Source organism: Coregonus lavaretus (assembly GCF_964263955.1).
Source record: "Coregonus lavaretus genome assembly, chromosome: 26".
Taxonomy (NCBI): Eukaryota; Metazoa; Chordata; class Actinopteri; order Salmoniformes; family Salmonidae; genus Coregonus; species Coregonus lavaretus.
The window spans coordinates 20482815-20495525 of record NC_140013.1 but is presented as its reverse complement, the minus strand read 5'-3'; positions in this window follow the sequence as shown (position 1 = coordinate 20495525).

Sequence of the window (12711 nt, the reverse complement as noted above, 5' to 3'; positions counted from 1 at the left end):
TACCTGTGATTAAATGTTTTCCACACACATAACTACATGTAGACTACTTTGACACCGGGGCCCCACATTTCCCACTCCCACACAGAATAGCCTGAAGCCACAGGACTCTTCTCGCAGGCTCCATTTCCCTACGTGGGAGCATTGCAAACCATAGTTCGGGATTTTTAACCTGGTTACATGTACATTGAACAACAGCAGCTTTTCAGCATGTTTTGTTATTTCTGTATAACAAAAACATTGATGATGAAGTTAGCTCTTTTACAGAGGGGGTCAATGGGAACAAATGTTTGTTTTCCCCAATTTGTGGGTGTGTTCGAGGGTAATTCCTTATTATTACCTGAATATCTGTAAGGTTCTATATTTGTTTTCTTAGTTCACCTTTTGTTCTTGTACGTAGCCCTGTTTATTTGTGTTCTTGAACGTAGCCCTGTCTTTAATTTTTGTTCATTGATTTCACCTGTGTTAGTTACCCACCTGGTCTCATCAGCTCCTTATTTAGTTGTTCGGCCATCTACTCTTCCGACGCAGGTATCGTAACCCATAGCCCTCCTTCATTCATATCCATGCCTTGAAAATATGACGGTTCACCTGGGAAATGTCAGGGATTTCTGATGCAATGCAGCAAATACATTGAGCACAACCCCACTAACTTCGCCACCGACAAGAGCAGGGTGGATTTTGTTGTGTCTCTACTCACAGGCAAAGCCCTGGATTGGGCCACCGCCATATGGTCTACCAACAGCACAGAACTCGGATCCAAGACCCATTTCCACACCCTCTTAAAAGAGGTATCCGATCACTCTCCTTCCGGTCATCCTATAGGGGACCTCCTCATAGACCTTCAACAAGGACGCAATTCAGCTGCCGAGTATGCCCTCGAGTTCCGCACCATGGCTGCAGGGAGTGGATGGAGTGAGGCTGCTTTACTTAACGTCTACCAAAGAGGGCTTAACAGGGAACTTCAGGCAGAGCTGGCCTGTAGAGGTGACCTTCAGGATTGAAATCAATACATTCGTATGTCCATCTCCATCGACCACTTCATCGTCGACCGCCGAAGAACTCTGCCACCCAGGAACCCGAAAACGTATTTTTCCATGATTCCGTTATCCCGTCTGAATCTTCCAGAGCCCATGCAGTTGGGCCATGCTCCTCTCCCGCGTATCGAACGTCAAAGGCGGATCCAAGAACGTCTCTGCCTATACTGTGGAGGGAAAGATCATCTACTTAGCCATTGCCCTGTTCGCCCCCCACGGAGAGATGAGAAGGGTACCTCCGCTGCCATGCAGGTAGGCGGGTCTGTATTACTAAATATCTCCCAGAAGCAATTCTCCATCCCAGTATTGATAACCATAAAGGGGGTTACGAAGTACGTAGAGGGCTTGATAGAGTCGGGAGAAGCATGTAGTTTTATCGATCACCAGCTAATACGCATCTGACACAGAGTGTCACCCTCCAGATTGGAGTCTTCCACACCGAAACCATTAAACTCATGGAACTCTCATCCCCCAAACAGCAACTCATCCTTGGACACCCCTGGCTTTGTCGTCACGACCCTGCCATCTCGTGGCGACAAGGTGAACTACTGTCCTGGTCTTCTACCTGCTTCACCAGTTGTCTCAGCCTACCCTGCAGAGCCACCACCATTGAGGACTCTGCCTCTGCAGTGCCACCCACCATACCATCTGAATACGCCCAGTACAGCAATGTCTTCAGCAAAATCAAGGCCTCCACTCTGCCACCACATCGCCCAGGGGACTGTGCTATTGACTTACTCCCTGGAGTGTCCCCACTGAAGGGCCCTGTTTACCGCCTATCTATCCTGGAAAATGAGGCAATGGAGAACTACATTGATGAAGCACTCGAAAACGGTTTCATTCGTCCTTCTTCTTCCCCGGCTGCGTCCAGCTTCTTCTTTGTTGGAAAAAAGGACAGTGGTCTTCGTCCATGTATTGATTACCGTTCCCTGAATGACGTTACGGTCAAGAACCGTTTCCCTCTTCCTCTGATTTCAGCGACCCTTGAACAAGTTGGCCACGCCAACATCTATACAAAACTCGACCTGCAGAGTGCTTATAACCTTGTCCATATACGTGAAGGCGACGAATGGAAGACGGCCTTTATCACCGCATGAGGGCACTATGAATACCTGGTCATGCCCTAATGCTTACTAACGCCCCCGCAGTCTTACAATCCTTTATGAGGTTTTACAGGATATGATCAACCGCATTCTCATTGTCTACATTGATTACATCCTGATTTACTCCCACTCCCTGAAGGAACACATAGAGCATGTACAAAGGGTTCTTCAACGGCTCCTTGACCATAACCTTTTATGTGAAGACTGAAAAGAGCACCTTCCATATAACCTCAGTAAACTTCCTCGGTTTCATACTGACACCTGGAGGGGTCAGCATGGATGAGAACAAAGTCACTGCCGTCAGTAACTGGCCCAAACCCACCACCGTTAAGGAACTCCAACGTTTCATTGGGTTCTCCAACTTCTATCACTGGTTCATTCGGAACTTCAGTTCTACTGTCGCTCCCTTCACTGCCCTTACCAGCCAAAAGACCCGGACCCTTCAATGGACTGATACCGCACTGACTGCTTTCAACACCTTGAAATGCCTCTTCACCTCAGCTCCTGTCCTTCGCCAACCTGATCCGACCCTTCCTTTCACCCTGGAGGTGGATGACTCCGAAGTAGGAGTAGGAGCCATACTCTCTCAGCGGGTGGGAACAAAATCACATCCTTGTGCTTTCTTCTCCAGGAAGTTATCCCCCGCTGAGAGGAATTACGATATGGGGAACAGAGAACTGCTCACCACCAAGCTGGCCCTCGAGGAGTGGTGCAACTGGTTGGAGGGCGCACAACATCCCTTTCTCGTCCTAACAGATCATCGTAATCTGGAATATATCAGAGGGGCCAAGAGGTTAAACTCCAGACAAGCCCGCTGGGCTCTCTTATTCATTTTCATGTTACTTACATCCCTGGAAAGAAAAACGTAAAATCTGATGCTCTCTCCCGCCAGTTTGAACTTCCGACCAGTAACTCAGACCCTACACCCATTCTTCCTTCCTCTTGCATTATGGGACCGGTACAGTGGGAGGTTCACTCTGCCATACAGGAAGCCCTAACCTCAGATCCGGCTCCTCCTGAGACACCAGCTGGGAAGAGTTACGTACCAGCAGCTGTTAGACCCCAACTGATGCAATGGTGTCACACGTCCTTGGGGTCAGGACATCCGGGCATTACACGAACCACCGAACTTCTAGCCCGTAAGTTCTGGTGGTCCTCACTGGCATCCGACATCAGGGATTACACACTCTCCTGTCAAGTCTGCGCTCAAACCAAAAGCCCGCGTCATCTCCCTTCCGGTAAGCTTCAACCTTTGCCAATCCCTCACAGACCCTGGTCCCACATAGCTGTTGACTTCATCACAGACCTTCCTGAATCCTCTGGTAACACCACCATCCTTGTCATAGTAGACCGTTTTTCAAAAATGTGTCGTCTGGTTCCTCTTCCTCATTTACCTAACACCATGGAATTGGCTGAGCATATGATCCAACAGGTGTTCCGTCTGTATGGGATTCCGGAGGACATCGTCTCTGACCGCGGGCCCCAGTTTGTCTCCCGGGTGTGGCAAGCCTTCTGTGACCGACTGGGGGTCGCCCTCAGCCTCTCCTCCGGGTACCATCCCCAGAGCAACGGGCAGACGGAACGCCTGAATCAAGAAATAGGGAAGTACCTCCGCCAACAATGTTCTGTCTCTCCACACGACTGGAGTCGGTATATGGCCTGGGCCGAATACGCCCCATGTTTCCCTAGGAGGCGGAGCCTGGTACTGTCCCAGCTGTCGACGACTGGTTTCGGCATAGTGAGCGGGTATGGGAGACTGCTCACCAGCATCTGCAGGAAGCCTCTAATCTACACCTTTTTCTCCCTGAGTATTCATTACAATATCAACTTGGACTATACACTCTTAGATAAAAAAAAGTGGTTCTATATAGAACATTTTGATCAATTCAAAATGTAACTGCCATTCTCATTTTTTTTTTTTACTTCCATTCCAGCATGGACGCAAGAGGACGTGGTTGAATCAACTTGCAAGTAGCCTATCCCAGTGTTTCCCAATTCTGGTCCTCGAGTACCCCCAACAGTACACAGTTTTGTTGTAGACCTTGACAAACACACCTCATTCAACTCATTGAAGGCTTCATATATTAATATTCCCTTCACACAGCTCAATGCAACATTGATAGGTTTAGGCTACTACATCATACTCAAATTTTCACTATACACATCATGAGTTTGCTACAACCGAGTCTATGAATGAAAGTTTACATCATAGGTGCACAGGTCGAGAGAAATTTGATTAATCAAGGTGACAGACATTGACACATTCAATAACGCATTGAACAACCTTGCCTGCATCTAACTGATCTAGGGTGTAATCATTAGTCTGTCACGATCGCCAATGAAGTATGACCAAAGCGCAGCGTTGGGAGTGAACATGATGATTTTAATTTTGAAACACACGACAAAACAAAACACGATCCGTGACGTCCTCAGTTACACCGACTGAATAAAGAACAAAAACCCACAACCACAAGGTGAACACAGACATTTAAATATGGCTCCCAATCAGAGATAACGAGCCGACAGCTGACACTCGTTACCTCTGATTGGGAGTCACTGACCAAACATAGAACGCGAACACCTAGACACTACCCACAGTACACAACACACGGAAATCTACACACCCTGACTAAACACAAAAAGTCCTAGAACCAGAGTGTGACAGTACCCCCCCCCAAAGGCGCGGACTGCGACCGCGCCTAACTACAAGCAAACAGGGGAGGGCTGGGTGGGCATTCCTCCTCGGCGGCGGCTCCGGCTCCGGGCTTCCTCCCCACTTCCTCTCCAACCCCCCAAAGTACCCCTGGTCCTGCCTAGCCCCGCTGGCCGGAACCGGACTGACGACACGCGCCCCTGGCTTGGTGCGTGGATCCTGGCTGGACGGCTCTGGCGGATCCCGGCTGGACGGCTCTGGCGGATCCCGGCTGGACGGCTCTGGCGGATCCCGGCTGGACGGCTCTGGCGGATCCTGGCTGGACGGCTCTGGCGGATCCTGGCTGGACGGCTCTGGCGGATCCTGGCTGGAAGGCTCTGGCGGATCCCGGCTGGACGGCTCTGGCGGATCCCGGCTGGACGGCTCTGGCGGATCCTGGCTGGACGGCTCTGGCGGATCCTGGCTGGACGGCTCTGGCGGATCCTGGCTGGACGGCTCTGGCGGATCCTGGCTGGACGGCTCATGGCTGGCTGACGGATCTGGCTGCTCATGGCTGGCTGACGGATCTGGCTGCTCATGGATGGCTGACGGATCTGGCTGCTCATGGCTGGCTGACGGATCTGGCTGCTCATGGCTGGCGGAAGGATCTGGCTGCTCATGGCTGGCGGAAGGCTCTGGCTGATCCTGTCTGGCGGAAGGCTCTGGCTGATCCTGTCTGGCGGACGGCTCTGGCTGGACAGGGCTGACGACGCACCCCGTAGGCTCGGTGCGTTGAGCAGGGACAGGCCGGGCTGGGCTGGCGAAACGCACCACAGACTTGATGCGGGGCGCAGGAACAGGCCGAGCTGGGCTGGCGACGCACCCCGTAGGCTTGGTGCGTTGAGCAGGGACAGACAGAACCGCACTGGGGACACACACCCCTGGCCCTACACGGGGATCAGGAACGGGCCGGACCGGACTGGAAACACCCCCCAGTACCTCTCGCCGTGCCTCCACACTTTCCATCCCCTTCGTAACCAGTGGCCCCCTTAAACTGGCGGCCATATCTGCCAACCTCTTGCACTCCTCCGGGCCGTACACCTTCTGCCCCGACGTCGTGAGCCCCCCCCTAAAAATTTTCTGGGGGTCTCTCCTCTCGGTGGACCAGGCCTCCATAGTCCTCTCCCAACCTTCGCTCTTCTGGCTCCACCACCCGTTATCCAACTGCTGCTTGGTCTCGTTGTGGTGGGTTTTTCTGTCACGATCGCCAATGAAGTATGACCAAAGCGCAGCGTTGGGAGTGAACATGATGATTTTAATTTTGAAACACACGACAAAACAAAACACGATCCGTGACGTCCTCAGTTACACCGACTGAATAAAGAACAAAAACCCACAACCACAAGGTGAACACAGACATTTAAATATGGCTCCCAATCAGAGATAACGAGCCGACAGCTGACACTCGTTACCTCTGATTGGGAGTCACTGACCAAACATAGAACGCGAACACCTAGACACTACCCACAGTACACAACACACGGAAATCTACACACCCTGACTAAACACAAAAAGTCCTAGAACCAGAGTGTGACATAGTCCAACAGTTGCAAACAAGAGTTTCTATTGGACAAATTCAGGTATGTTTCCCCCGTTCCGTTTAAGATACTTTTGTTTAATCAGAATCGGCAGAATGAATACACCCCTGATCACACGCGAACACAGTTCACTTTCATAGCAGCCACATACAAATGGCATGATTCCTTTTATTGTTGGATAATTCCTTCTCGCATCTATGCACTCTCCTTCTCTCACCTTTTCCCTTCACTTGTGGACTTCAGCGCACAACACATCAGGTGTCTGTGACACGGCAAAAAAAATAAACTTTCCAAGCCAAACCTTCATATCATAACCACTAACCCCTACACACAGCCTGCATCGTTGTCACCATATTAGCTAACATCAAGTAAACATAGCTACAAGAACTAACGCGTTAGTAAACCCGCTACAATCATGCAGTACAGTGTACATTCGCTAGCTAAGTGAAAATGTGTGTGAAAAAACCTAATATAACTCTCTCTCTCTCACTTCTCCTTAATTTTTGAAGAAATGTGTTAAACTGTTCAACTATGGTTTTCTCTCTCATTGAGTCAACTACTAACCACATTTTATGCACTACAGTGCTAGCTAGCTGTAGCTTATGCTTTCAGTACTAGATTCATTCTCCTTTGATTGGGTGGACAACATGTCAGTTCATGCAGCAAGAGCTCGGATACAGTGCCTTGCAAAAGTATTCATCCCCTTGGCGTTTTTCCTATTTTGTTGCATTACAACCTGTAATTTAAATGGCTTTTTATTTGGATTTCATGTAATGGACATACAAAAAATAGTCTAAATTGGTGAAGTGAAATGAAAAAAAATTACTTGATTCAAAAAATTCTAAAAAATAAATAACGGAAAAGTGCTGTGTGTATATGTATTCACTCCGTTTGCTATGAAGCCCCTAAATAAGATCTGATGCAACCAATTACCTTCAGAAGTCACATAATGAGTTAGATTGCACACGTGGACTTTATTTAAGTGTCACATGATCTGTCACATGATCTCAGTATATATACACCTGTTCTGAAAGGCCCCAGTATCTGCAACACCACTAAGCAAGGGGCACCACCAAGCAAGCGGCACCATGAAGATCAAGGAGCTCTCCAAACAGGTCAGGGAATAAAGTTGTGGAGAAGTACAGATCAGGGTTGGGTTATAAAAAAATATCAGAAACTTTGAACATCCCACGGAGCACCATTAAATCCATTATTAAACATTGGAAAGAATATGGCACCACAACAAACCTGCCAAAAGAGGGCCGCCCACCAAAACTCACGGACCAGGCAAGGAGGGCATTAATCAGAGAGGCAACAAAGAGACCAAAGATAACCCTGAAGGAGCTGCAAAGCCGTACACTCCACAGAACTGGGCTTTACGGAAGAGTGGCCAGAAAAAAAGCCATTACTTAAAGAAAAAATAAGCAAACAAGTTTGGTGTTCGCCAAAAGGCATGTGGGAAACTTCCAAACATATGGAAGAAGGTACTCTGGTCAGATGAGACTAAAATTGAGCTTTTTGGCCATCAAGGAAAATGCTTTGTCTGGCGCAAACCCAACACCTCTCATCACCCTGAGAACACCATCCCCACAGTGAAGCATGGTGGTGGCAGCATCATGCTGTGAGGATGTTTTCATCGGCAGGGACTGGGAAACTGGTCAGAACTGAAGGAATGATGGATGACGCTAAATATAGGGAAATTCTTGAGGGAAACGTGTTTCAGTCTTCCAGAGATTCGAGCCTGGGACGGAGGTTCACCTTCCAGCAGGACAATGACCCTAAGCATACTGCTAAAGCAACACTCGAGTGGTTTAAGGTGAAACATTTAATTATCTTGGAATGGCCTAGTCAAAGCCCAGACCTCAATCTGGTAACAACACATCTGCCACACTGATCCTCAACACGGGGGCCCCTCAAGGGTGCGTGCTCATTCCCCTCCTGTACTCCCTGTTCACCCATGACTGCATGGCCAGGCGCGACTCCAACACCATCATTAAGTTTGCCGACAACGATGAGACAGCCTATAGGGAGGAGGTCAGAGACTTGTGTGGTGCCAGGATAACAACCTCTCCCTCAACGTGACCAAGACAAAGGAGATGATTGTGGACTACAGGAAAAAAAAGAGGACTGAGCACGCCCCCATTCTCATCGACGGGGCTGTAGTGGAACAGGTTGGGAGCTTCAAGTTCCTTGGTGTCCACATCACCAACAAACTATCATGGTCCAAACACACCAAGACAGTCGTGAAGAGGGCACGACAAAGCCTATTCCCCCTCAGGAGACTGAAAAGATTTGGCATGGGTCCTCAGATCCTCAAAAAATTCTACAGCTGCAACATCGAGAGCATCCTGACTGGTTGCATCACCGCCCGGTATGGCAACTGCTTGGCCTCCGACCGCAAGGCAATACAGAGGGTAGTGCGTACGGCCCAGTACATCACTGGGGCCAAGCTTCCTGCCATCCAGTACCTCTATACCAGGCAGGGTCAGAGGAAGGCCCTCAAAATTGTCAAAGACTCCAGCCACCCTAGTCATAGACTGTTCTCTCTGCTACCGCACGGCAAGCGGTACCGGAGTGCCAAGTCTAGGTCCAAAAGACTTCTCAACAGCTTCTACCCCCAAGCCATAAGACTCCTGAACAGCTAATCATGGCTCCCCAGACTATTTGCACTGCCCCCCCACCCCACACCAAGCTGCTGCTACTCTGTTAATTATTTATGCATAGTCACTTTAACTCTACCCACATGTACAGTGAGGGAAAAAAGTATTTGATCGCCTACTGATTTTGTACGTTTGCCCACTGACAAAGAAATGATCAGTCTATAATTTTAATAGTAGGTTTATTTGAGCAGTGAGAGACAGAATAACAACAACAAAATCCAGAAAAATGCATGTCAAAAATGTTATAAATTGATTTGCATTTTAATGAGAGAAATAAGTATTTGACCCCCTTTCAATCAGAAAGATTTCTGGCTCCCAGGTGTCTTTTATACAGGTAACGAGCTGAGATTAGGAGCACGCTCTTAAAGGAATGGGCTACAAGACCATCGCCAAGCAGCTTGGTGAGAAGGTGACAACAGTTGGTGCGATTATTCGCAAATGGAAGAAACACAAAAGACTGTCAATCTCCCTCGGCATGGGGCTCCATGTAAGATCTCACCTCGTGGAGTTGCAATGATCATGAGGACGGTGAGGAATCAGCCCAGAACTACACAGGAGGATCTAGTCAATGATCTCAAGGCAGCTGGGACCATAGTCACCAAGAAAACAATTGGTAACACACTACGCCGTGAAGGACTGAAATCCTGCAGCGCCCGCAAGGTCCCCCTGCACAAGAAAGCACATATACAGGACCGTCTGAAGTTTGCCAATGAACATCTGAAAGATTCAGAGGAGAACTGGGTGAAAGTGTTGTGGTCAGATGAGACCAAAATGGAGCTCTTTGGCATCAACTCAACTCACCATGTTTGGAGGAGGAGGAATGCTGCCTATGACCCCAAGAACACCATCCCCACCGTCAAACATGGAGATGGAAACATTATGCTTTGGGGGTGTTTTTCTGCTAAGGGGACAGGACAACTTCACTGCATCAAAGGGACGATGGACGGGGCCATGTACCATCAAATCTTGGGTGAGAACCTCCTTCCCTCAGCCAGGGCATTGAAAATGGGTCGTGGATGGGTATTCCAGCATGACAATGACCCAAAACACACGGCCAAGGCAACAAAGGAGTGGCTCAAGAAGAAGCACATTAAGGTCCTGGAGTGGCCTAGCCAGTCTCCAGACCTTAATCCCATGGAAAATCTGTGGAGGGAGCTGAAGGTTCGAGTTGCCAAACATCAGCCTCGAAACCTTAATGACTTGGAGAAGATCTGCAAAGAGGAGTGGGACAAAATCCCTCCTGAGATGTGTGCAAACCTGGTGGCCAACTACAAGAAACGTCTGACCTCTGTGATTGCCAACAAGGGTTTTGCCTCCAAGTACTAAGTCATGTTTTGCAGAGGGGTCAAATACTTATTTCCCTCATTAAAATGCAAATCAATTTATAACATTTTTGACATGCGTTTTTCTGGATTTTTTTGTTGTTATTCTGTCTCTCACTGTTCAAATAATCCTACCATTAAAAGTATAGACTGATCATGTCTTTGTCAGTGGGCAAACGTACAAAATCAGCAGGGGATCAAATACTTTTTTCCCTCACTGTACATATTACTTCAACTACCTCAACTAGCCGGTGCCCCCGCACATTGACTCTGCACCGGTACCCCCCTGTATATATAGCCTCCCTACTGTTATTTTATTTTACTTCTGCTCTTTTTTTCTCAACACTTTTTTTGTTGTTTTATTTTACTTTTTTATTTAAAATAAATGCACTGTTGGTTAAGGGCTGTAAGTAAGCATTTCACTGTAATGTCTGCACCGGTTGTATTTGGCGCATGTGGCCAATAAAATTTGATTTGATTTGATTTGAATCCAATTGAGAATCCGTGCTATGACTTAAAGATTGCTGTACACCAGTGGAACCCATCCAACTTGAAGGAGCTGGAGCAGTTTTGCCTTGAAGAATGGGCAAAAATCCCAGTGGCTAGATGTGCCAAGCGTATAGAGACATACCCCAAGAGACTTGCAGCTGTAATTGCTGCAAAAGGTGGCTCTACAAAGTATTGACTTTGGGGGGGGTGAATAGTTATGTACGCTCAAGTTTTCTGTTTTTTTGTCTTATTTCTTGTTTGTTTCACAACAACAATAAAAATGTTGCATCTTTAAAGTAGTATGCATGTTGTGTAAATCAAATGATACAACCCCCCCAAAAAAATCAATTTTAATTCCAGGTTGTAAGGCAACAAAATAGGAAAAATACCAAGGGGGTGAATACTTTCGCAACCCACTGTAGGTTGGAGGACGTCCTCCGGATGTTGTCATCATCTAAAAAGGATAACTTTTTTAATGTTTCACTATTTTTATTTTGTATTAAATTCACTGAGGAGGATGGTCCATTGATGTCTGCATAGCATTTTGTCTTCATTTTCTGAATATGAACTCATGTTTTTGCTCATTTTATATTCTTCTCTGAAACCAGTCAGGCAACAACACATACTGTATTGGTGGTAGGTATCCCAGCGGCTAAGGAGTTGGACCTGTGTCTGAAAGGTGGCCAGTTCGAATCCTGGGTCTGGGCATGTGCTCGTCTCAACTGTATGTGTGAGGTCTGCTGTTTGGGGGGTTGAGAATGGAGCAGAAGACACATTTTTGTTGTTCACTGTAACTAATGGACAAAAGTTGTTTTCATTGTATTGTATTGTATTGTATTGTATTGTATTGTATTGTAAAGAAGTCAGCCAGAGTTGACGTGGGCCATCATTCAAACAAAGACATGCCTTCCTGCCCACCAGTACATATTTCAAAACTATTTTTGCATATAATGACAATACATTCTAAAAACTATGCTGGTATTCTATTATCCATTATTTAAATTGTTTATTCAATTATATTGTTAGCAAAACATATTACTATTTAATAGTAGTAGCCATAATTCATAAATGGCACCATGCAGGGTTCTGTATGGAACCATTTTGGTTTAGTGAAAAATAACATCTAGGGTTCTGATCCATATATGAAGCAAGCAATATAACCCTTTTGGGTTCTTTAAGGAACTTTTTTTTCTAAGAGTGTAGGACACAAAAACAGACAACACCAACCTGCCCTTCAAGAACCTCACTTCTCATAGGTCCTCATTTTGGACCATAGCAGCAGAAAACAAGTGCTATCACCTATCATAACATTTAGCACTTTAGGGCTGGCTATACATAGTGTCAATCTAGTTACAGCTTTAAATGCTGTATCTGAAAAAAAAATGTACCCACTGTTTATAATCAGTCGATACAGAATGTGGATGGAAGCCTAAATTCAAGGTTGAACTACAAAGTTTCTATGTCAGTATCCACAAAAAAAAACAACCCCCGTGGTAGGTTATTGATTTGGTATCAATTTACCAGTAGGCTATATCAGGTTCCTGACCTGCTGCGTAAAGGGAGCATGGTGGAAGATAATTAACATTCCTACCACACCGTGTACACATGTTCAACCAAGCGTGTCCTCGGGACTTTGAGCAAATCTACACAAACAAACCTAAGATCATCAATGCTATTTCGACAAATTAGACAAATTAGAATAGTATAAGTGGCCTATATTAGCCTATGCTAGAAGAGGTTTTGAGGCGTCCCACGCGGGGATCAAAGCGCCAGAGAGATTACGCCCTGCCTCTCCTGCTCCTGGCGCGCTTCCATAGTGGTGCTGATGTTGGGAAGCACCGAAGGAGAGAAAGAAGGGGGAAGAGAGGAGGGG